The sequence below is a fragment of the Manacus vitellinus genome, unplaced genomic scaffold (genome assembly GCF_001715985.3).
Source record: "Manacus vitellinus isolate BGI_N305 unplaced genomic scaffold, ASM171598v3 scaffold_5_pilon, whole genome shotgun sequence".
In the NCBI taxonomy this organism is placed as follows: Eukaryota; Metazoa; Chordata; class Aves; order Passeriformes; family Pipridae; genus Manacus; species Manacus vitellinus.
In genome coordinates this window covers 8,855,132-8,879,174 of record NW_021940682.1, presented here as the reverse complement: position 1 = coordinate 8,879,174, position 24,043 = coordinate 8,855,132, and positions in this window count along the sequence as shown.

Here is a 24,043-nt window from a genome sequence, read left to right as displayed (position 1 = left end):
AAAGCAAAGTAGAACTTTTGGCTTTGACATCCAAATTATTACAACAATAATAAAAAATAAATGTTTAAAACACCCCTTAGGCAGAGAGTTTATTATGTTTCATTTAAAACATATATGATAAAGTGACAGAAACAGAAGAGCCTGATTGGTCATGACATGAAGCTCTCAGCTGCAGAAAACATTTTGGTAGGCTGACTGGCTCCTTCTGAATAGATCTGGCAGATGATTAGAATAGTAGTATTTGATGGACCATGAGAGTAGGAACTGGCATACAATTTCACAGTAAAGGACATCACTATCTATTAGTGCTTGGTTTTATTAGTAATTTTTTCTCTTTTCTATGCATCTTCTTTTCTTTTTTCCTTCCTTTTCTGTTTGTTTGTTTGGGGTTTGTTTTGGTTTGGGATTTTGTTTATTTGTTTGTTTTGTTTTGTTTCCTTGTTTGCTTTCCCTGTTAGCAAGCTGACAGCTGACAAGGGGGTATCTTGGTCACGAGTATCACTATGAGATGTAGAGGGTTGCTCAGAAATGTCATCCAGTTTTCCATGGTTCATCTATCAGGTTCATTTTATATCTACTGCAAAGTGCAAAGTACAAATAACCTAAAAGACAAAACGAAATTAGTAAGAGTAACAGCAAAGAGGTATTCTATTATGTGTAAGAGCACATATGATGGGTACTAAGCCTTCATTGATAAAACAAGGAAATAGGTGCATCAGACCTTTCAAAGAAACCGTACGTTTTTAAAGATGTGAGAAAATGTTGAGAAAAGTGGTATGAGTGTATCCTTTATGCTCTAATCAGTCTTTTTTTATGTATCCAACTTAAAGCACAACTGCCCTGGCAACTAAGGGAATGGACTGATGATAGTGATACAGGAGAACTAGGAAACCTCCTGTAACTCTGCACCTTCCACATTGCTTAACCTACATCCCTTGCAGTCTGCTTACTGATTTTTCTTCCCAGCACTTCCTTTCACAGTGCCAACCACCAAGTTTGTTCCAACTAACACTTCTTCCTATAGGGTGGGCTGACAGTGATCACTACTGTAAAAGTTGCTTCGCACTTCCTATTATAACCCTTTAACTAAAGCTTATCTGCTAAAGTGAAACAAAATGCTCTTCTCCGTAACAATGAGAAAGAAATGTAGAAAGAAATTGGATGTTATCAGGCAGTGGTTATGCCATAAAACATAGGGACAAATGAGTCAGGTTAATCCAACCTGCATTAGGTTTTGAATAGTGAATTTACCACTTCAATGAAACTCTTTTAATGTGCTTTTACATGCTGCATTTTTATGTGGACGATGATATAATGTGCAGGATGGGCATATTTAAACTTTTATCTTATTTTATAGCTACAATAAATAAAATGTTAAATCACTGGAGAGAAACACTTCTTATCTTTTAAAAGAATGTAGCGCACTTGACTTTGGCTTTGCAGTTCCCCAAGTGCAACTGTGGCTGCAAAAATATGACAAGCACAAAGAAAATGCATGAGTGGCATAAAGATTCTGTGATATGAGATATTCATGCATAATGATTCCATTTTTCAATAATAAGCTAGCTTGAATGTGAGGCAATGAATTAGATGACTTCCCTAACAAATTTTCTATTATTTTAAAACCTCACACAATCAAAATCTGTATTTTTCACCACAAACCATATGTTTTATATGCAAATATTTTGCCTGTAGGGTTTCTATGGCACCCTGTCAAACTATAGCTCTTCTCCCATCTTTATCAGACCTGGGCTCTTAAAAAACAGCTTCAGCTGAGAAGAGCTCCTTAACAAGAATGAGCTATAACACAGTAGAACAGTGAGAAAACCTCTCACTGTATTTAATTTCGCTTCTAGTTTTGGGCATTGTTTCTTTATGTTAAAATGGGAGCTCCTCTGGCTTAAACTAGCCCTGAATATGTTTTAGGAAAGCAAAGCACCAACGTCATAACTAATGATCTGTGGTTTCAAAAACTGTTTCCCCCTTCAAGTTGAAAACTTTTATGGGGCAGAAGTATTTTCCATTGGAAGATGGGTTTAAATAGAAGCTTCACAAATGTCACTTCCTTTTGCAGCTTCGCGCGTATTGTCTCACATGAGCAATGATGTTGTTAATGCCCAATTAAACCATCCACTCACACTGACTTTTAAAATAGGGTTGCAACACCTTGAGTTATTGAATCTCCTTCAAAGAAAGATTGTGGAATCAAGTGCTGTCACAGCCCAGATCAATGCAAATTTATCCATATAGCCTAAGGAGGCAATGGTTCAACCTTTAATTTGTGTATCAGTCTTTTCCACGACTAAGTGCATTTCAAAGACAAACCATTTCACACAGTTACTGCCTCAATTTCTCCCTGTCTGAGGAAACCTGCAATGCCTCTTGAGGTTCAACGAGAAAGCAAGCAATGTCCTGGGCATTGCTGTGCAGGGAATCCAGACATAGGACATCAAAGCACTTTGCATATTTCAGCAAATGTTAGGACTTTTCATCTCTAACACTCTAATCCTGTGGACTGTTTTAACTACTGTTCTAGAGAAACAAAATTACTTTCTGTTTGAAAATAAAGGTTTCTACCAACCCTGCTAGACAGGCCAGTTCCTTCCAGGGCAACTCTGTTTGTCTCAGAGTGCAGTGGTATTCATGATAACTTCAATTTTGTTATATCCAGTCCCAGCTTGGAAAGATCAGCAAAGGAGAATCTCTTTTATCACTGAAAATTAGAGGATTACTTAAGAGAATAACACACAAAATGGAGGTAAAAGATAAAAATAAAAACAACAATGAAGAAGGAACTTTCATGATTGAATATATTTATCTTAAAGATATTTTATCTTGATTTCCGGGCATTGCCTTTATAGGGACAAATTGGTAGAACATTCATTTAAAGAGAAGCAGTCTGTGACAGGTCTGAGAATCTGTGCTCTGCAGTGCTCAGAGGCCTCAGCAGGTCTTTATTGAAGCCCTCAGCATCCTACCACTCCTTCACTCATGCTGAGGGCAGTGGTACAAGAAGGAGGGATTTTTCTATGCCTCCATGAGGAGACATGCTGCTGCCTCTTCTCTCAATGCCCATCCTTCTAGCATTATCTGCTGCATTTCAACGCTCATCTCCTTCCTCTGTATCAAAAGTGAGGTGAGTTGGGCATAGGAGGGAGCAGCAAAGTGATGTACATGTATGGGAGTGTGCTGGGGGCATCAGCACAATCTGCTGTCCGTTGCTTAGTTGTCCTTAGTTGGCCATGCCAACTATCATCTGAGAGCTTAAACACTCTGCAAGGTCCATGGGTCGTTCAGAGGTGGTGGACATCCCTAAAATTACTGCATGTACTCAGCGGTTCTGGGTTGTTATCATTAAATAGTGACAATAAAGAGAAAAAAGTGGGAAGTCATGAGCTCTGATTTTCAAGATACAGAAAGTCACTCTACATTAATATTCCCATCAGCATAATAACATATTGGCTCAGTGATCCACCATGATGTTGCAGTGATTAGTTAATATCTGTTCAGCTCTTTGAATTTGCAAATCCTTATTCATCGCTCAGTTCCACTGGTTTTATGAGTTGGTGCTAAAAATCACTGCCAAATGCTATAAAAGTGATCAATATCATTATTAAAGCATAAATATTCCTCCTGCAATCACTCACAGGGGATGAATATCTACAAAAAATTTTAGGATTAAAATAGTTAATAGAGTGGATAAATTATTCAGAGATGCTGACAATGATGTTCTCCTGTTAATTAATAAGATATATCTAGGGAATTCCAGTTGTCTCCCTGAGTAAATTCCACTTTCAGCAGATGCTAAAAGCTTGTTATGAAGTGGTTGGTTTTGAAATGTTTCAATAAAATATTTCAGGTTTCATAGACCATATATATATTTATCCCATGGAAGAAAAATAGAAATGTATTTTTTTATGCTTGCTTTTTTTTTTTTTTTTTGAAAAAAGAAGCCTGAGGCTGAGAAAAGAGGGCTGAGAAAAAGTCACATACTGTTCATTCTACATCAGCTGACATCACTCCTTAGAACCCCAGCCTTCAAATCTTTGAAGTGCTCCTGCAGTTCAGATCTGGGTGACTTACACAGGACCTGCCAGTGCTCCTCAGGTCCATGACTGCAGGGTATAGAAGACCTAGGGGTTATGGGGGATGTTCTCAGCCAAGAGCAGAACACTGCTGTTCTGCTGTAACTTTGGTCTCTATGTTTCCTATAAAAATTCTTCCTGTTGAAAAGGAGACCATGGAGATCAAAAGCAGATGGATGTGTCCATATCACTAGGGTTGGGAGCCACATCATCAAGGAAGGAGTGCACTCAGAGCCTGCAGCATTTCTTTTCATCTGTATAAAGCCCACTACAATCAGCAAAACCCACTTCATTTTCTTAATAGACGTTGCCTCTGGCCTTTACTCTTCCAGTAAATCTATCCAGCATAGTGTGCAGGGACATAGATGGAGAATATTTTGCTGTTGTTAGCAATGAGAAGTTCTTTGAACACAGAACTCTATATTGGCTCTGACTTCTGCCATTTTAGTGCACAGTTACAGGAGCCATGGAGAAGGAGGAGAAAAGCACAGATGTCTGATGCAACACAGCAACAACAAAGAAACATCTTAGCAAGAGGTGACCATGAAAAGACCTCACTAAAGCTAATCACCACTGAAAAGGTTTCTTTATGGTCTCCATTTTTTTACATCTAGAAGACACATGTGATAAAAAGATAAACTACTTCATGTGATCACTTTGTGCAGTACAAGATCAACTTTTGATATATTTTATTTCTTTCCTGGTAAATGATAACACAAACATTGATTAATGTGACTTTTTGCAAATAATACTTTAAAAAAAAAGAGAAAGCTTGTATGTGTTTCAAAGTGTCATGGAAATGAATGTATTAAAAATATTTTCCCTTTATTTTAAGAGAAGCTATGGCAAAGGATGTAATATATTACTCTGTAACTCTGCAGGTAATTTTCAACACACCACCTACACTAAATGTATTAATAACTTCCCTAAGGTGAGTGTCACGCAGAGCACAGATAAATGTAATTGCTGTTTTCAATTTTTAAGGCTTTCTAGTCCTATTGGCTGAAATGTTTACTTATTTTCATGGCATTAATTTTGCACATTTTTCACTGTGAATATATACCAAGTTAAGACTCCAAAACATTCTTAAGAACTTCTATAGAATAGAATAGAATAGAATAGAATAGAATAGAAAAGAAAAGAAAAGGATCTTCTATTTGAAGATTTTAATCTTCAAATAATACATGCTTGGTTTTTGAATTAAATCTGTATTGTCTTCTTTTGCTAGAGTTATCTCCCCATAGAGTTAAAAAAAAGAGGATTTATAGCCTCAGTTAAATGTTACTGATGTTGAATACTGAAAACTATTGAACATTTTTAATAATTAAAATATATTGTTGGTTTGCATTTTGAAAGAATTAGAAAAATCACTGCTCGTTTCCATATTAGTAGATATTAATAGATAACTAAAAAGTATGAATTTCTAGTGTAGCAAAACTATCTGTTCCCACGATCTCATGGGTCATAAGAAGAGAACTAGATATCACCTTTGAATCTTCACACTGTTATATGAATAAATTTTCCTAGCTGGTCCTCTCATGATGATTCTCTCACTAGGAGGAGCTCCCTTTCTGACTGGCATGAATTCTTAGCCTTCTTGGATTGAGGAATTTTTTTCCTTCTCTCTCTGTACATTCTGCACTGGAATTGGAAGTGACCTGGTTCTTCGCTTACTTCTCTGCTGCCTCAATTAATCCAGCCCTCTGGAAATCTTAAACTCTCATCATTGACTCTGATCCAGTCCTTAACCATCACACTATTGACCAGAGGCTCACTTAAGTGTGGAAGATACAATTTCCATATAAATTGACCTACAGTGTTTCAGTACCACTTTTAGTGCTACTAAAGTCTATCAATGTTTAATATGAGTTAAAAAAAAAAAATGGTGTCCTGATCATATGATGTCTTGCCAAGAGGAAAAGAAAGAAAATCTTCTGGATTGCCTTACCATCTCAGACACTGCCACAACTACACAATATGAAAAACAAAAGAAAAACCCCAGCGTAATAGCACAAATGATGGTATTGCTAGTATGGTCTACACATTGCAAGTAAGGTGATGTTCTTTTCAAGAACTTAAAGCATCTGGATGTTGCATAATAGCACGTGCAAGTTCAATCTCACATGGAAGAATAAGAAAAATATATGTAAAAATGGAATAGCACAGGGAAAAATGATCCAGTGGCTCACTAGGTTAATGATGCTTGTGTAACACAAAACAGTTGCCAGGCATTTGAGACTCCAAGAGTCACTCTACTTCTACTGATTGCATGAGGCATCAGCCCAGCTTTTGGCCACCAGCCTAACCTGCTTTGCAAACCCATTCTCAAGCGTTCCCAAAATCCATCAGCTGAAGACAAAAGTATCAAAGTTGCTCAGCTGCAGTTTGGCATAGGTTATGAAGTAATACTTCGCACTAGGACATCTCTCGTAAAACTAAAACTCAAGCTGATAAACAAAAGCACACAGTCTAGAAGTATGTGTGCAGGTTTGCCAAACCAGGTTCCTTCACCACAGTTTGAAATATGCTGGGCTTGTTTCAGGCACTTTTTCTCCTAGATGAGATAAACTATTCTCAGACAGACCTGCAGTAATCGAGGTCCATTTGCTTTCTCTGATGAATATCTCTAAACATTTCTGCAATAAGACTTACCTATTTTCCTTGCCAAAATTTCTTCTTCTCCGCCCTACTGTGGGATGACACATGATATCTACGGTTACTCTTTGCCAGCTTCAGTTGAGTTGCAGCTGGGAGCTGCAGTGTGCTGATATTATTAATATAATAAATTATAGAATTACATGATGAAGTACTTTAATTTCCCTCTCTGATCCCCTTCTCTCAACCTTGCCCCATGCCCCATCTTTACCCTCTAGCATTTGAAACCTCTTGATGACTTCAAAGGGCTGCATAACAAGGTGGGGGTTTTTCCTTCATAGCATACTACCCCTCTCTGCCCTAGTTAGAGGCCTTATTGGAGGTCTCTTTCTGTGTCATTTGGAATATGTGTAAACAGACTCTTAGTCTCTTCACTGATAAAGTCAAAATGGCTCACAACACAGCAGATGAACTAAGCTGTTAGAATCAGGTTCTCGTAAATCATCCAAATCTGACACAGCTTTCTCTTGAATATTCAAAGGGACTTTCTCTACGAAAGATTAGCTTCCTTGACCCTCTGAGGCCTCTTCTGCATTCACTGTGCAGAGCTCTAGCATGTCATGTCAGCTTTAAAGACTACATAATTCACACCCACCTGACACTGTCGGAGTGATGAGGATGGACTTGTGTGTAAATTAAAACCATGATCCCTACCTTCAGGTAATTTGGCACTAGAATTGCTTGAATCAGTATTTGAACACTATTTAAACTTAATTTTGTATTAATGGTAAAGAAATACATCTGTTTCACTTCAGACTGAATGGCACTCTTTTCCTAGGCATACCCCCCAAGCCAGAGTTACAAAAAATTAATACATGCTCTCAGTTTAAGTATTTCAGCATGTCAACCATATTTATTCTCTCTTGTACAATACATAATGTTCACTTTTAGTCATAGATATTCTCTTGATTTCAGAGGGTTTCAATTGAATGGTTGGGGTGTGTAATGTAAGATGTATTACAACTTGACAGGAGGTATTTATTTGAGAGTGCTCTCCATTAGACATGAATGGTCGGCCCCTTTGAAGCATCTGGCTAGATTTGCAAAGGTGATGAATACTCAAAAGTCTGAACACTGTACACATATGCTCTGTAAAAATCAAACAATTAGTAGATATTTGACAATTCAGGAGCTGCAAGAAATTAGCTGGTACTATATGCACATACAGTTACAAGGAGAAAACCCAAGAGCATAACTATTATTTGATTATGAGAACTAAAAAGCTGAAGTTAAATTTCACCTTGCACCTTACTGAACTTTATTTTGCAGAACCTATTCTCTGTAGGGCCTATTTTTTGAATTCTTGCCAAATGTGATGTGAAAAAAGACAGAATTGTCAACTTTCAGGGCAAGTAGCAAATCTCTTTCATTCTCATGGGTGTTTGAGGTAGAGAGAGACAGTGACTGTTGCTCTTATTTATCTTTAGCCATAGCTGTGGTCACGAGAAGAGATGTAGCTCCTGATATATTTCTATGCTGTGTCAATAAATATATTTTAAAATCATACCACTGGTACTCTTTTATTACTTTTTTATAGTAATATAAGTCAAAACCAATAATAAACAGCTGGTGGCTTGGACTATTTATCCACAGAAGAAAAGAAAAGCCATCAAGCCTTGTGTGAGTTATCTGGACACTGTGATCTGAAGGGATGGTTTCTGCTCATGTTTTTGTCCCTTCTTTGACCCCAGTGGCCAGAGAGACTGAGGGAGTAAACAAATTTACTTTTTCTCAGCAGAAGTATCATGGCAACCCAGAGGAGTATTGTTTTCTTTTCCTCCTATCAGAACAGTGCTAATTATAAACCTGAGGAATGAAAGGAAATTATGGATGCTATCTTTGTTGATGCCTGTCAAAGCACCTCTGAGAGAGGATCAGGCTTGTGTCCACATGTTCAGTCTAGTCTGATAAATATCAGAGGAGAAGCCTTTGAGATGGACATCAAAAAGGAGGTTTCAGAAAGTGTATGAAATTTTATGTAATATTTATGTACATTTATATCAGGAGAATATTTTCAAAGGAATATACTGGAGTAAAGGATAAATTCTGACTTACGTGTGCAGTTTTGATTAGTTTGAAGACAGTTGCATGTCCAAATTTCCTAAAGATTGAGTCTGGACATTTTCCAAGTGATAACTGTTTGTTGAAGGAGAAGGTCAGCACTAGGCTGAGTATTCTTGTTGTCACCATTATCCCACCCCCTAAAACCACCAGGATACATAGATAAAATGCTGGTATGAATGAGTCACCAATGGAAAATTACTAGTCAAAGAAGAAATTGCGTTTCAGAATTGCTGACTTTCCCTGTGACTGAATGAAGAACGCTACACTAGCAGGTGTGCCAACAACCTCCTCAACTGCACTTTGCTAAGCTTTGGTTTTGTTCTGTTCTGCAGGCAGGGTCTCAGTTTCCACAACAACACAGCAGCTGAGAGTCAGAATTAAACACTGACTTTTGATAGATTAAAAGCAAACATACAGATGACATAGCTTATAGCACCCTCTGTAAACAGCCAGGAAAATCCTGCAGATGACCTGCCTTGGAGAGGAGAGGACTGTTGTTCAACACAGAAATTGCTCCAAGCAGTCACGTATCTCAAGGAGCACATTAAGATTGCACAAAGGTGCAATTCATGTGTTTGAGATGATGGCTGAGGTGATCTGCTCATGCCAGGTACAAATCTACCATCTGTTGGGCTGAAAGGCCACGTTGCTGCTTCATTACTGTGTTACCATGAGGAGACAGTTCAGCCACTTTGCCAGTAGCTGTTGCTGTTCAGATAAATTCTCTGACTCCAGGTCTATCCCGTCATTATTTTTGCACAGTTCCACCTCTTCTCTCTCAACTAATCCAAACTATTGAAATGGTAAAGACATAACACTGCTGGCAATAATTTTCTCTGCTTGGTTTGGTTTTGGTTTGGGTTGTTTTGTTTTGTTTTGTTTTTGTTTCGTTTTTTTTTTTTTTTCCCTCTCAGGACTGTCTATTTGATTTTATTGTTTTCTAATAAATTTGAGTTTCAAAGAAATAGCAGGATCCCTGCCTTGCCAGATAATTGTAATTTTCTTCAAATTAATAACTTGTTCCAGAGAGTACAATTAGAACTGAAAAGTGTGGCAAAAGAAATGCCTGAGTGTGTAGTTTTTTTGTTAAATAACTGAGAAGAAATAGGCAACATAATTATTAGAAAGCAGCTGGAATATTGGTTTGGCCTACTTTATTTTCTGCTTTGCAGTCACTACCACTAGGAAACATTGCCTGTGCTGTGAGACTCAGAGAGATATGGCGCCATTCTCTTTTCTGTTCGAAACAGCTGTAGGATTTCTTTGGAACTGAATAACTTACATACTGCTTTACAAGGTTGGCATTGACCTTATTCAGCTACCGGTTTAGGAATAAGTATAAGGAAGGGAATTCTGAATAATCTGTAGGCTGTTACCTACTCATTGTACATGTAGACATGAGGGAATGTCTAGAAAAGGGCAAATGATCTTTTAAATATATTATTCTTATTTTCAGGTGGGTTTGCTTTAATCATACGCATACTATGTTGTAGTCTGGTTTGTTTGGATGGTTGATTTTGTGGTTTCCTGCAACAGCATCCCAAATAATTGAGATTTGCTCACACAAATTCACATCAGAAATATCTGTGATGCTTACCTGCTCAGAGGCAGATGGAGAATGAAAGTCACTCCCCCAGGCAGAAAGCTTTCTTCATTTCTCCTCAGCTCTGCTTTTGATACCTACTTGACCACAGCACTCTCAGCACTCTCAGCACTCCCATGCATAAAACCTCCAGGACACCAGCAACAGGAGTTCTTATCACTTCTGCAATAGAAGCATCTCAGAATGCCTGTTTCTGGACTGAGTGCAGACACGCACCTTGGGTTCACAATTAGGATGGGCATCCTTTCAAAGTGACAGACCAGCATTTGGCTCCTTCGACCTGCTGCCTTGAGGCTGGCTGTGAGAGGGGGATTAAATTGCAAAAAGATCTGGCTTCCTATCTGATATTTGCTGGTAATAGCAGTTGCAGCACATTATATTTTAAAAGCTTCCCCTATTTAGACTAAATTTCTTTGTTATTGCAATGGATGAAAAAGGACATCTATTTGCACTTGACTTACAGTTTAGCTGTTTCTTCTCATATAAATAGCGATTACTATTATTTTCTCCCACCAATTGTGATTTTCTACGGGAAATGTTAACCCAAACACTTTAATGTATCTTTTTATGCTTTGGTCATATTTCCTTTTGGAATCTTATCTAGAAGTCAATGAACTTGAAAGACATACTCCAATGGAGGATATTAGAATTCTCCCAGGGTAGCTTTGTTGTAATTACTGTTATTGTTAATAATTTGGTTGCTATTTTCTGATTAATGTTATGTTAAATTGTGCTGTTATATTTTATGTTTTAAACATCAAATAAGACAGACGAGCTATTAAAATAGAACACTCACTTTTATTATTTGAACTACAAGCCATTTTGTAACAAAAAAAGTTTTTAACTAGGCTATCTAGACTTGCACTCCTTTGATCTTTTTTGAAGTGTCCATTTCAGAGCTCAACATGAGGTGAACATATAAACTATTCAATTAGGCTGAGTTCTTTGGGCTTGTCTGCCCAAGGCAGCAGATCTGGAGCTGTCCTGTGCTTGCCTTAGGAATGACCCAGCATGATGATGAACTCAAGCCATAGAGCCAAGACTGAAGCGTATTGAACAGGTCTACTAGCTCTCATTTTCACTTCTGATCTGATTAACAGGAGAAAGAGAGGAGAAGCCATCCCTAATATTTAAGATGACTTCCCACTCACTGGGAGATGTAAATCTGTTTTGTAGCTGAAAACATATGTTTTGTTACTGTGCTTATCTCTTCCCTGTCATGGGTGAAAAATCAAATAAACATTCTTTTGATAACAGTTTTAAATTCATGTGTTTCTCAGCTCTGCGTCTCTCACCAGCTTCCACAGATGAAATCCAACAGCCTATATGAAATTTAACAAGAGCAAATACCAGATTCTGTACCTGGGATAGAGTTACATCAGAAAGAAGTATAAACTGGGAAAGGAGTGCTTGGAGAGCAGACCTGCAGGAAAGGATCTGGGGGGTGCCAGTTGACGGTAAATTTAATATGAATTAGCAGTAAGCCCTGGCAGTCAAGAGGGTAAAGCTCATCCTGGGGTGTCAGAACACATCATGTTTGTCAGTGTTTAAGAGGCATTTGGACAATGCCCCTAATAATATCCTTTAACTTTTGGTCAGCCCTGAAGTGGTTGGGCAGTTGGATGATCATTGCAGGTCCCTTATAACTGAAATATTCTATTCTATTCTGTTCTATTCCATTCCATTCTATGTCTTGAGAGAGGTTTAGTGTTGGTTGGCTACCTCACAGACTGAGTGAGGCATAATGAAGCTATTTAATAATTCTCAACTGGCTTTTATTAGAATAGGAATTAAAAAACCCCAGCATCTCACATGGTTTTGATTTTTTAAAGTCACTACCATAATTTGTTACTTAAATTTAACCGGTCACAATATGTACTTGTGTCATAAAATGCCCTTCACTAGGTTTTTGTTCTGTTTCAAAACTGGTTCAAAATCAGATGTCGTGTACAGAAAAGTAATTTATTCCACCACAAAATTTCTATGTTTCATTTCTACTAAAGGGAAATCAAACTTAGGCCTTGCGAGAAAGAGATTATACCATATGTACATGAAGGAAGGATTTCCCTTTGCAAAGCTTAATATAAGCAGAAGTTGATTCTGGACTTACAAAATAAATAGACTTGCTGCAGGTTCCAGATCAGATTTTCTTTATTATTTTGTACTGCCTAATTCAAAATTTAATTCTTCCTGGGGGAAATAAAAACCTGGGTTATCTTTTATATAGTTCTGTCATAGATGCATTAGTTTGTTAGTTTGATCTAGATTACAGTTTAGGTATGTTACCAGCTCTTTGCTAGTTGTGTTTGTGCTTTCTCTGTCGTGGTGACAATAATCTACTGTACATTGAAAGAGCACAAAGCACAAAATTCTTCAGTGGTGATAAATGGAAGGGAGACTTTTATAGGGCAAATGAGAGCCATAGAGCAGTGTGACTGGCTCTGATTGTCACCCAGGTAGCTGACTAGTAAGCTGTGCTTCAAGAAAAGAAAGGCTTTACAAAAAATAATGCAAGTGCAAGCAAATAAAAAAAAAATATTCCTCCCAGTATCCCAGGCCCATTTTTCTTTTATTACATCTTCTGCATATGCATGAAGAAATAATTAAGCCTTTTTTAATGTATTAAAACTTACTCACTTTTAAAGTAATGGTATTACTTGATAATGGTTTTATAATCTGTTTATATGTTATAGGTCTTTTGTTAGAAAATATGTACCAGAACTGAGGACTCCTGAATAGTGTTCACATCTGTGGAATACTGGCAACGTTGCTTTACTGGAATATTTCTAATCAGTCATGTTTTCCATGCCTTACATAATGATTCTGTCATGCATGCTTTATCAATTTTGAGCCTTAGGCCTGTGTTCGTGAGTTGAGGTTTTGTGTGGTATGCATTAAATAACCTTTGAGTAAGGAAGATAAAATATGTCAGCTGGCTTATCAACATTGATACTGTGCACTGAGTGCCAAAACATACCTAAATCAAAATGTACACATGCATTGCATTGTCATAAATGCTATGGCACAAGAAGTCACTGCTCAGCATTGTAAACTAATTTAAGATCCCATAATTATTATATCTGCATTTGATTTAATCATCTGCATTATTATTATTATTATTACCAAGTTGCAGTTTTGTTTCTCAGGAATCATTACAACCTTCAAAAACTAATGTATGACTAATGCATAGAAGGTTTCAGTTAGAAGTTAAATTCCATTAAAATTTAATTTTTTTTGCAGTTTTACCAGGAAAAGGAAAAGGGACATATTTCTCAAAGCAAACACAAAGCCTTCAGAAATGGCTGGCATTTTTTGCAATAGGTTGTATCTGTCACTGGCTGGAGTAGCCAAAGAAGTTGTGTATTTAAGATCCTGATCTGAGCTCCAGAAAGTCGTGCAGCATCCTGAAAATGTTATATTGACCAGGGTGTTGAGAAGATGTCAGAAACAGAGGACAGGAATTTATATCCAGCCACTCACCCACCCCTCTGCCCCTAAAATAAGGAACTGGCTGTTGTCCCCACACAATATATTGGAGACTGTGTGAAAGACTGATATCAAGGAAAAGGTAATGTGGTGACTCAGGAACATCCCTCCATTATGTTCATAGGTTTTGGAAAGTATTATTTATAATGTTAAGATCTTTCGATTCACACAACCATTCCCCTGATTAGCCTTTGAGAATCACAAAAGTTGCTCAACTATATTTGAAAGTCAGATATTAGCAAGAGGCAAGAGAATGAAGTTCAGGTTTCTGATGTCACATAGTGGCAGCAAAACTCTCAAACTATGCCTTAGTTTACGTTTTCTGGAAGACTCACAAAAAGGAGATGGAGAAGGAGAAGGAGAAGGAAAAGGAAGAAAGGAAGAAAGGAATAAAGGAAGGAAGAAAAGAAGGAAGGAAGAAAGGAAGGAAAAAAAGAAGAAAGAATGAAAGAAAGAAAGAAAGAAAAAGAAAAAGAAAGAAAGAGAAAATAGAAAGAGAGAAAAAGAAAGAGAAAGAGAAACAAAGATTGAGGAAGCATTGTACAATCTTTCCCTTGTTTGAACCTCCTCGATGTTTTCTGTGAAGACTATTTATCTTCAGTAACATTCAGAAGCTCTGCTTTGATTCAGATTTTACATGAAGTATGTCTGTGTTTGTCAGTACAAAGGGGAAGGAATCATCTCCTTAATAGTACTTGATTAAAAAAGAACACAGTAATACTCCAGACTGAAACACATTGATGAATAATGAAAAAGCAAAAAAAATACCGATCCAAGAAAGATAGTTTTCACATTGGGTTAGATACATGGTATTGCTGATGATCTGGAAAATGTTAAAGAAAATTAATCCTAAATGCTAAATTATACAGAAAGACTGTTTCATTGCTTCTGCTCTTCATTCTTGTCCACTGCATTAATACAATCAGATATAGCAATACATAACACTATCAACCACACCAGAGGAATTGTGTGCTCAATAAACTGCAGTGAGTTTTCTTTTAATGAGGTGTTTCCATTTTCTGTGAATGAAATGTTTGCAGCCTCTCAGAGATGTAGAGTCAGTAACAAGGGACATTAGAAAATAATAAAGCTATTCTTCAGTTCAGTGCTTTGCCTGATAACAGGGGCACAACATACTGAAACATGGCTTCAGAAGTTAGAGGGAAAACATGGCTCTGTTTCTCCTGTGCTGCTTTCTCCCAACACTGTACAGAGCTGGCTACAGCCAGTGGGGGTTCCACACTACTTCATGGCTCTCGTGGGTGTTGATAGCAGCACGCCTGCAGTAGACCTTATTTAAGAGCAGATAAAGCTGGAAGGATTCAGATTAGTAGATCAGGGATTGCACCTCTGTGGTCTAAAAGAACCAAACCTTCAACTCCATCTATTCATGTTGCCCAGATTGTCCCATACTTTCATCTTCATTGTACCAAAACATTTCGGATCTTCTGAGAAGGACTGATCCTCACTCTTTAGAGAACCGTCACCTTTATCTGTCTCAAAATGGCTGTACTCTGCCAAGATTCCTCCTTTGGATTGCTACCACTTCTAAGAATTGTTTTCATTCAATTTTAATGATGGGTGCTAAAGTTACATTTGCATCGACGAAAGAAGCTCATACACTCTCATGTGCTTCATTCCTAGGCAGCTGCCAACAGTGGAGAAGTCTCGGTGGGAATGTCAGAGATATCAGGAAGTTGTATCAGCTACGATACAGGTCTGATTCATGCCACTGACTGAGGGGGAAGAAGATCCTGAATTCTGTATTTAAAAAAATCAAATAAATGAATAAAAAAAAAGTACAGCTAAAGAAAAGGAGAGGAGCTCTATAGAAATGTAGTAGGTCTTTAATGTATTTTGAAATTAAACAAAATATGTATGAGAGACGTGAATCTCTAAGATGAGAGCATGTTATTTTTTTTGTTTATTGTATTGTTGTGATCAAGAAATCCTACTGAAGTATTAAACTCCATAAACTACACAGTTTTCTGAAAAAGTTAGAAGATTATCTGGTAAATATATCAAGGCTAATGATTTGTAATTAAACAGCTACACAAGAGCATAAAACTGTAGAAACACAGAGTGAGAAACATGTTGCTCTGATGTATGTACTGTGTCCATACAAGATGAGAAAATTTTCAAACTTAGTAGGAATTAGGTAGAGGAATTAAGGCTACAGTCAAATACTTAAGGCTTACCATATGTAATCAGTACAAAATGGGTAGTCAAAGGAGAGTTGGGGAATCAATTAACCATATAAGGACTAGATTGTCCAATTAGGAGTAGTGAATATGCCAAATTCAGTTACACATAAAACAAAATTAAATCAGTGGGAAAAGACAGATTAGAAGCATATTGCATGTTTCTGAGGAGACCAGGCAGAATAAAGGAAGAAGGGTAATGAATGAAAAAAAAAAAGTGTGTGTGGCAGAAGTGGAGAATAAGGTGTAAAATCAAACAGACAACAAAGGAGGGTGGTCCTTCTGATGTTAAAGATTCAAACACAACGAGCAATGCTGTGGACCTGCAGACCCAAGCCCAAAAGGATGAGAGATGGAACCCCAATGCACAAGCCTCTCAACTCTCCATCACCTCTGTGCCTGGAAGGTTTCATGTGAGAGTGGGGAGCAAAGATGGACAAAACTGCATTCTGATACTGGAGAAGTGGACTGGAGAAGAACAGGTGGTAGAATTGTATTTTAATAGCAGCTATGGGCTATTAAAAAGATTTAGGAGAGATAAAAGCTTCATAATTATGCATAACGTGCAAAATGATGCAACTGTAAATTGTTAATGGCAGTGTGTCCATTATTTAAGTAGGCTATTGGCTTTTTGATTTTTTACTTTCTTAGCAATTTGCTGCTATATCAATAAACTTTATTAACTCTTGCACCGATTACATTTCAAGGCTGTATTCTGAACAGGGAGTGTAGGACTGAAGGTACCAGCTACCCCATTATTCTCGTTTGCAAAGTGGATTCCTCCTTTTTAAAAATGGAAATGAACGGTCCCTCACACAACCTCACACTATTCCTATGTTGCATCTCTGAATTCAGGTGTCTCTTGGGTATCTTGACTCCAGGGAGAACAAATCTGATTCCAGTGTTCAGTATAATTGCAAGAGACCTGTTTTATCTCACTCCTGGTACCAACCTCCTCTACCTAAACCACAAGTTTTGCAGCACCCAATGTAGATTCACTCTGTCCTCAGATATATGTGATCTGTGACACTCTAGTGAACACATTTTATGAGATACTGACAGGGAGAAATTTACCTGCATGGAACCATTGAATAGTTTTGAATTAGCATATTTGTTTAAACAGACTGTAAATTCAAAAGAGGAAACAAATCTAAACAAAATGTTTGGCACAATTTTTTTTCTACTTTGTATTTGCTCAGATGTCTGATTTCACAGTGGCACAGTTACTTCTTCAAACTTATTTTTAAAGCCATATTTCCAGAGAAATAAGTAATCTTCCTTTTCAATAGACTTGCCTCAAAAGTCAGCAAAGATGGGGGAAAAAACCTGACGTATTTCTATAATCTTTATACAGATCTTTTCTGTGGGGGTTCTGTCAGTTTGAAAGATGAGAAGAAAATTGATCCAACATTACTCATTCTAATTTTGGCAAATTCTAAATTATAGTTAGCAATTGTAGGAACTATCACTCAAAGCTAAGATGGACACTTGATCATTTATTTTTCTTGCTGAGTATTTTCCAAGATATATGGGAATGACAGGCTTGAATATTACCTCAGATATAATCAGAATCAAAAGTTTTTTAAAGTTACTGCAAGCAAGAACTTATTGCAAAGAATTGTGGTTAACAGCATGTAAATTGTTATTTAGAAAGCAATGTTAGTTTCTGAGAAAAGATTAAAACATTCTAAGATTCACAGAATTGTATGGCTCTTAAAAAATAGCATCCTTAAAAGCTGAAGTTATTTGGTTACCATGTAATTTTAATTTCACTTGTATTTTCAGGCTGAGTCATTGAAGTAGATTATAGGAACTTTCATAATGCTCATATTGCTTGGAAAAACCACATTTCCCTGAAAGGGTATCTGCAATGCTGCTTTTCAAAATTTAGGCAACCTCCAAGAGCCAGTGTACCAACAAGGAGAAAATAGTTTTAAAAGCCTATGAAGGTATTAGTTCCAGTGTTTCTGCAATTAAAATATAAATACTTCTTTTATGTCTGGTTATTGTCATTACTATTTTCACAGAATTTCTCATGATTTTTTAAGGACTTCTACACATTTTTCCTCTTTGGATCCACCCTGAACTGTCAAACAGTTTGATATCTGCAGTACAAATCAATGTTTATCTTTATATTATCACAAAATTAATATTCCAAGAATATATGTTTAGCACTAAATAATAGTCACCTACAGTCTCCATTAAAAAAAAAAAATCAATCCTTTTAGAATAAATGCTTAAATCATTTCTTTTTCTTGCATTTATTTAGTGCCTCCTCACCCCTACATCATCTCTATCTTCAATAGGGATTCACCAAAATTTTTTCACTCCTAATACTCTAGGAAAGTGTAAATCTAACAGATGAGTTTCTGGAGGTATTGAGAGAGAATGGGGCACTGACTAAAGGTTAAACAGGCATTTCCTTCCCCAGTCCAAATATAGGTGTTTTTATCAAATTACAGGAGTATTTCACAGAGTGATCTCATGCTTCACCTTAACTTTATCACAAAAGCCTTTTTGTTACCTGGGTTTAAGTCACTTCTGGTTTTTTGTTTTTTGTTTGTTTTTTTTTTTTTCCCTACCTCTTTTAAGTTGTAACACCAATTTGCTCTTTCTGATTTATCATGATTGTTTTCCCTCCTTCTTTGCCCCCTGTTTTTGATGAGGTAGTTAAGGATCTGTATTCTCAGTCTCTGGTTTAACAGGTTTGGTGGAATTATTGCTGTTGTGCAAATCTGAGTACTGTGATAAACAAGTAGCAACTCATATCACTCTTCCTACTGTTACTGTGCTTCCCTGATAATGAAAAAAATCACTTTTGAAGCCCTTGAATCCCCACTTATCATTTGCTAATGGGCACTCCATAAATGTGAATTGCAAGATTTGTCAGTGTTGGAGGATGAAAGAAAATATTTTGTTCAGGTAATTGAGATGTTCCCAGAAGATCTTTTAGTATTGCTGTTGCTGATGATGGGAAGGAACCCAATATAATTCAGAGGTTTTTTACTTACTCTAGAACTGGGCTTCCTTGTCAGAGGGATATGTGATTATGACTACTCTTCTGAAATTCAATAAGAGTTCTTTAAAATTCTCTAAACTGAAAATATCTGTGGCTTTATGTACCTAAATGTGATTAGGATACACCCCCCTTCTCAAGACCTGAAATTTCTCATAATTTTAATGTCCTGTATCAGACAGTTTAGTTTAACTATCTGCCAAGTGGAAGTCAGACAAGTAACACAATATGATCTTATCCTGTTGGGAAACTTTGCCAATAATACCAACAGAAAGAAACATCCTAGAAAAGTAATTTAAGTTTACAATAAGGAAGCACTGTATTGTATGGACCTTTAGAAAATGAGACCCATTTCCAGCAAGAAATTGTCAAGAAGTTATTTTTGTCAATTTTTTTCCACCACGTTTTCTTCTATCTACAGTTAAAATTTTTAAGCTCAAATCCAAACATTTTGTGTTCACTGTGTGCTTGTGTCAGGGCAGCTGCTGCTTCAGGAACACCAGGTTAGCAACTGGTGGGGACCCAGGAAGGAAAGGACACAGCCCACCACAACAGGACACTCTGAAGAGTACCAGTAAAGCCCTTATTGCTGGAGACTCATTCCTGGGGTCATGGATCAAGGCAGGAGAGCTGGCTTAAGATGTTTAAGTGGTGACTACCTATGCAGGCTCATTTTAGCACCTGAAGCAGCAGCAGAAATGAAGAACACACAATAGAACTACAATTCCTGACATTTTACATTTCAATGCTTGGGTATTTGGTGACCTCAAGACCTGCACAATTGTATTCAAACAAACTTGGAGCAGCCAGGACATGGCAGTGTCAAAAGGTGAGGTGCAAACAGACTGTGTGTACCTCTGGGGTTAGACAAGGACTGTTAAAACTGTTTGTCCCTGATATTCATCACAAGTCAGATTTGCCTTGAAACTCTGTTAGACATTATGCCCTACGTTGCTAGGGAATTCATTTGGCTGTATCTGCTGGTATCAATTTCTTTACCTACTTGTTCATTTAATAACTATTACCCTCTTCTCTATAATAAATTATTTCGTTTGCAAGTGGCTTGACTACATCAAAACTAATTTTAAAATTGGATTTAAAACAGACACTAAAGCTTAAACTTATCAAAGCAGTCCTCTCTCTACTGGTTCAATCACCTCTAAATTTTCCAGATAATTTCATTTCTTTCTCACTGCCTAGTTCTGACTGAATAGCAATCATTCTGTCAGGTTGTGTCCTCTGTTTAAATCCTAGTGAAAAAAACCCATTTTCATCAGGAAATCTTCCTTTGAACTCAGTTCTTCAGAGCAATATTTTTCACTAACTGATAGTATGGTTTATACATTTCTTTATCTGTTGTCAGCTCTCCAGCTTTGTCAATCTAAAATATTCCCATGCACATTCCGAGATTCACTGTTAATTTACTGAAGCCACCTTATCCTTCTCCAATATCAGATTTTTCCATCATTGCATCTGACAAACAGCTTCTGACATACCTGACAACACTCTTCAACAACTTGTGTGTCTTCTCTTGTTATATAAATGCTTCCAATCGCAAAAAAAACCAAAACAAACAACAAAAAACCACCCCAAAACCAAAAAAACCCACACCCTTGACTCTTCTATTCATGGCAATGCAATTCTAGATTTTCTTTAGAGAAAGTTCCTGCCTGAAAATGCTATTAATATGTCTTGAAACAGCAACAATTTTAACGAGAATAGCCAATCAGAAAATAATAAACAACGAATAATGGTTGGTCGAAGTAAACAACAGGCGAACAATTGAAGGTTGAAATGTGTTTACATAAACTGTTGACTGAACAATTACCAATGACAAATTCTTTAGCAAAATAGAAAATAGCAATTCATAGAAAGAACTAACTGCATCAGATAAATTATTCATAGGAAATAGTTCAGCTCTGAAATTTATTGTTGACTAATGTTTTATAATGCACATGGAAATAATCTGAACTACTCACACATTTTTGGATTCTTTGAAAAAAACTTTAAACATTAGAAAATGAATATAGTACCACTTCTGATGTCTTAGTGAAAGTGCTACTCAGTGTACAGCATAAGTAGCATATAAAATTGTTAGGATGGATGAAATGCAAATGAAATTGTTAGGATGCATGAAGAGTGAATAGGAAATGAATACTGAGAAGTTCACAACATTACTGTGTAAATTGCTTGTGAGATATCACTTGACATTTTTCATTCAGTTTCATCATCTTATCTCATAGAAGATATTACTGAAGGTGAAGGATGGAAAGAGGATCGACAAAATATTGTGCATAAACCATAATGAAAATACAGCGATTTCCACAGAAGGGGTGATTTAAAAGATCGAGTCTGTTCAGTTTAGTGAAGACATGACTGAAAGTGGGCATTTCAGGAAACTAGCAAAAGCTCTGAGTGAACATACAAAGAATGTAAATCAGATATAAACCTACAGTCCTTATATCTCAAGAAGAAAGGGAAGCAATTCAATAAAACAATATACAAGCTGAATCTGATCAATAGAATACTTTTTAATAGTTGTAGCAGAGGTACAGAGTTCACTGACACAAAATAATTGTCAGAATAAACTTAGAAGAGTTTATAAAAGGAAATTGCCCTTTATATTGATGTATGTGTTAAATAAATATAGGAGGCATATAATCCTTATCCTTCGGCGTATACAACAAGTACCAGTTGAGAAGAAATAGTAAGACATTACTCAAATGGAAAAGTCATTCAATCTTTGGTGACTAAATCTCTTCTGTGCTCTCCCAGGAAGAAAAAGATTTCAACTACCACTCTTGCTCTGTTGACCTAGCTCTAGGAAAACAATCTAGAACCAAAACACACAGATGCAAGAAGATAAGCGTGGGCTCAAGAAGAGGTTGATTTCAATGAATGTCCTCCAGTTTGATGGCAAGCTATATACATGGATATACAGGACATGGGAAAACCAACTTTCTTCTATTAAAAAGAAAACAAAATGCCTACGACAAAACTTCATGTTATATAATTTAAATCTAGCAAATGGATTCAGTCATCCCTATTGTGCACAACTACAGAACAAAAGTTCAGGACAGGACTAGTTTGCCTTTGGCAATGCAGCCTTTTATCTAAATATTAACATAAATAGTAAACACTTCAATCTTAAATGTAAGGTCACCTCCTAATGTCAGGTAATTAGTTGCTTTTCAGCAAGGGAATTCCTTATCCAATATCTGATAGTAACCTTTTCAAATATGGTCTAGGATACAGATTTCCATTGTGTTACAGAGACTGCTGTAGTGTTAATTTGTCATACTGTTAAATAGAAAGATCCTTTGTGAGGCTCCCAGGATCCTGCTCCAATTTCTGGAAGCTGTTTCTGGATGTGTGAAGTATTTGATCTCAGGATCAACTCATCTTAGAGGATGAGTTCAAATAGCATCCCAATTTGATGTGCAATTAGCTAGCTCTGTGCTAATAAGTACAATTTACCATGTAGTCACAAGTTATTTGAGGGAGACAACTGCAACAAGAAAGACCACATTTTTAAGAATGTTTTTTCCCAGAGAGTCCAGTTAAGTGTTATCTTTAAAAAGGAACTTCAGATTTCATACATTCTCTTTGAAAAGGCATGGGCAGGATGCCTAATGCTGACAGTGAGTTTTTCCAAGTTACATATTTTGCATATTTTTTTCAAATTAACTAATTATTTTTATATTAGAACTATGAAAACCTTTCCACTGTATCCATTTCTTTGACAGGAAGAAAATTGCTATTTGAATTTGAAAGACAACCATTTTCTTTTTTTCCTTTTTATTCCTATGTTGCATCTCTGAATTCAGGTGTCTCTTGGGTATTTTAACTCCAGGGAGAACAAATCTGATTCCACTGTTCAATATAATTGCAAGAGACCTGTTTCCAGAGTTTCTTCTAACATGTAAATATCTATCGGCAATTGTGTAATCTCAAGGTGATGGTTTAGCTGTGATTTACAAACATCTAACAGATACATTATTATGAAACTAATTTTGATTTAATTTCATATATATCTAATATTTAGAAAAACGTTATTCTCTGCAGAAGGGGGTAAGGACACTTTCTGTTTCTCATTTTGCAGAGCTCAGGTGGTGTTTATTCGAATGGACACACATGGTACCTCTTCTGAACTTGACCCAAGATCACTGATGTCTATGTAAATACTTCCATTTATTATAGCAAGTACTGACTGAGACATGGTCCTGCTGGCTGAAGAAGTAATGTTTTAAAGACTGTGAGGTGGCACAGCCCAAATTTTAGTTCACTCTCTTACAGGGAAGTTACAGACCTTCTTCTTAGCTCAGTGACTGCTCCAGAGGGAACTGAACCCATTCAGTCTTACTTTTCTTTACAAAGTTAAATTCTCATATTAAAACAGTGGTACTATAAATTGGTAAGGCAGCTTTTCAAAATGCAGCCAGTGTTTGCGGTCATCTCAAAATACCTGAAAATTATGGAGAGTAATGCTGTCTAGCTAACTGCCAGCCTACATGCCTATAAAAGGACTGCTATATAGGGCTTTATATCTACTGACCTCTTGTGTTTTTTTAAATAAACAAAAAACTGGCAGAACTTACCCTCAATCATTTATTTTAAACTACATCTGACAGACCAGAGAAAACAGATACACATATACTGGTATAAAAAATACAAATTCAGTTATAAATAAACATTTATTCCTAAGATTTTGTCCCCTTTTTTAAAAATGGAAAGATACACAACACAAATATTCAAATTAAAAATTAAACCTCTAGGTTCATAATGAATACAAGGCTTTCGTGTTCATAATTTTAAGTGTGAAACCATTTTCTTCTTCTTTTTTTTTTTTTTTATTTTACTCCAGATAAGCAACACATTTGAGGTTAATTTGAAACAATTCTTCTTTTCTTCTCATTTTTCAGAATTGACAGTA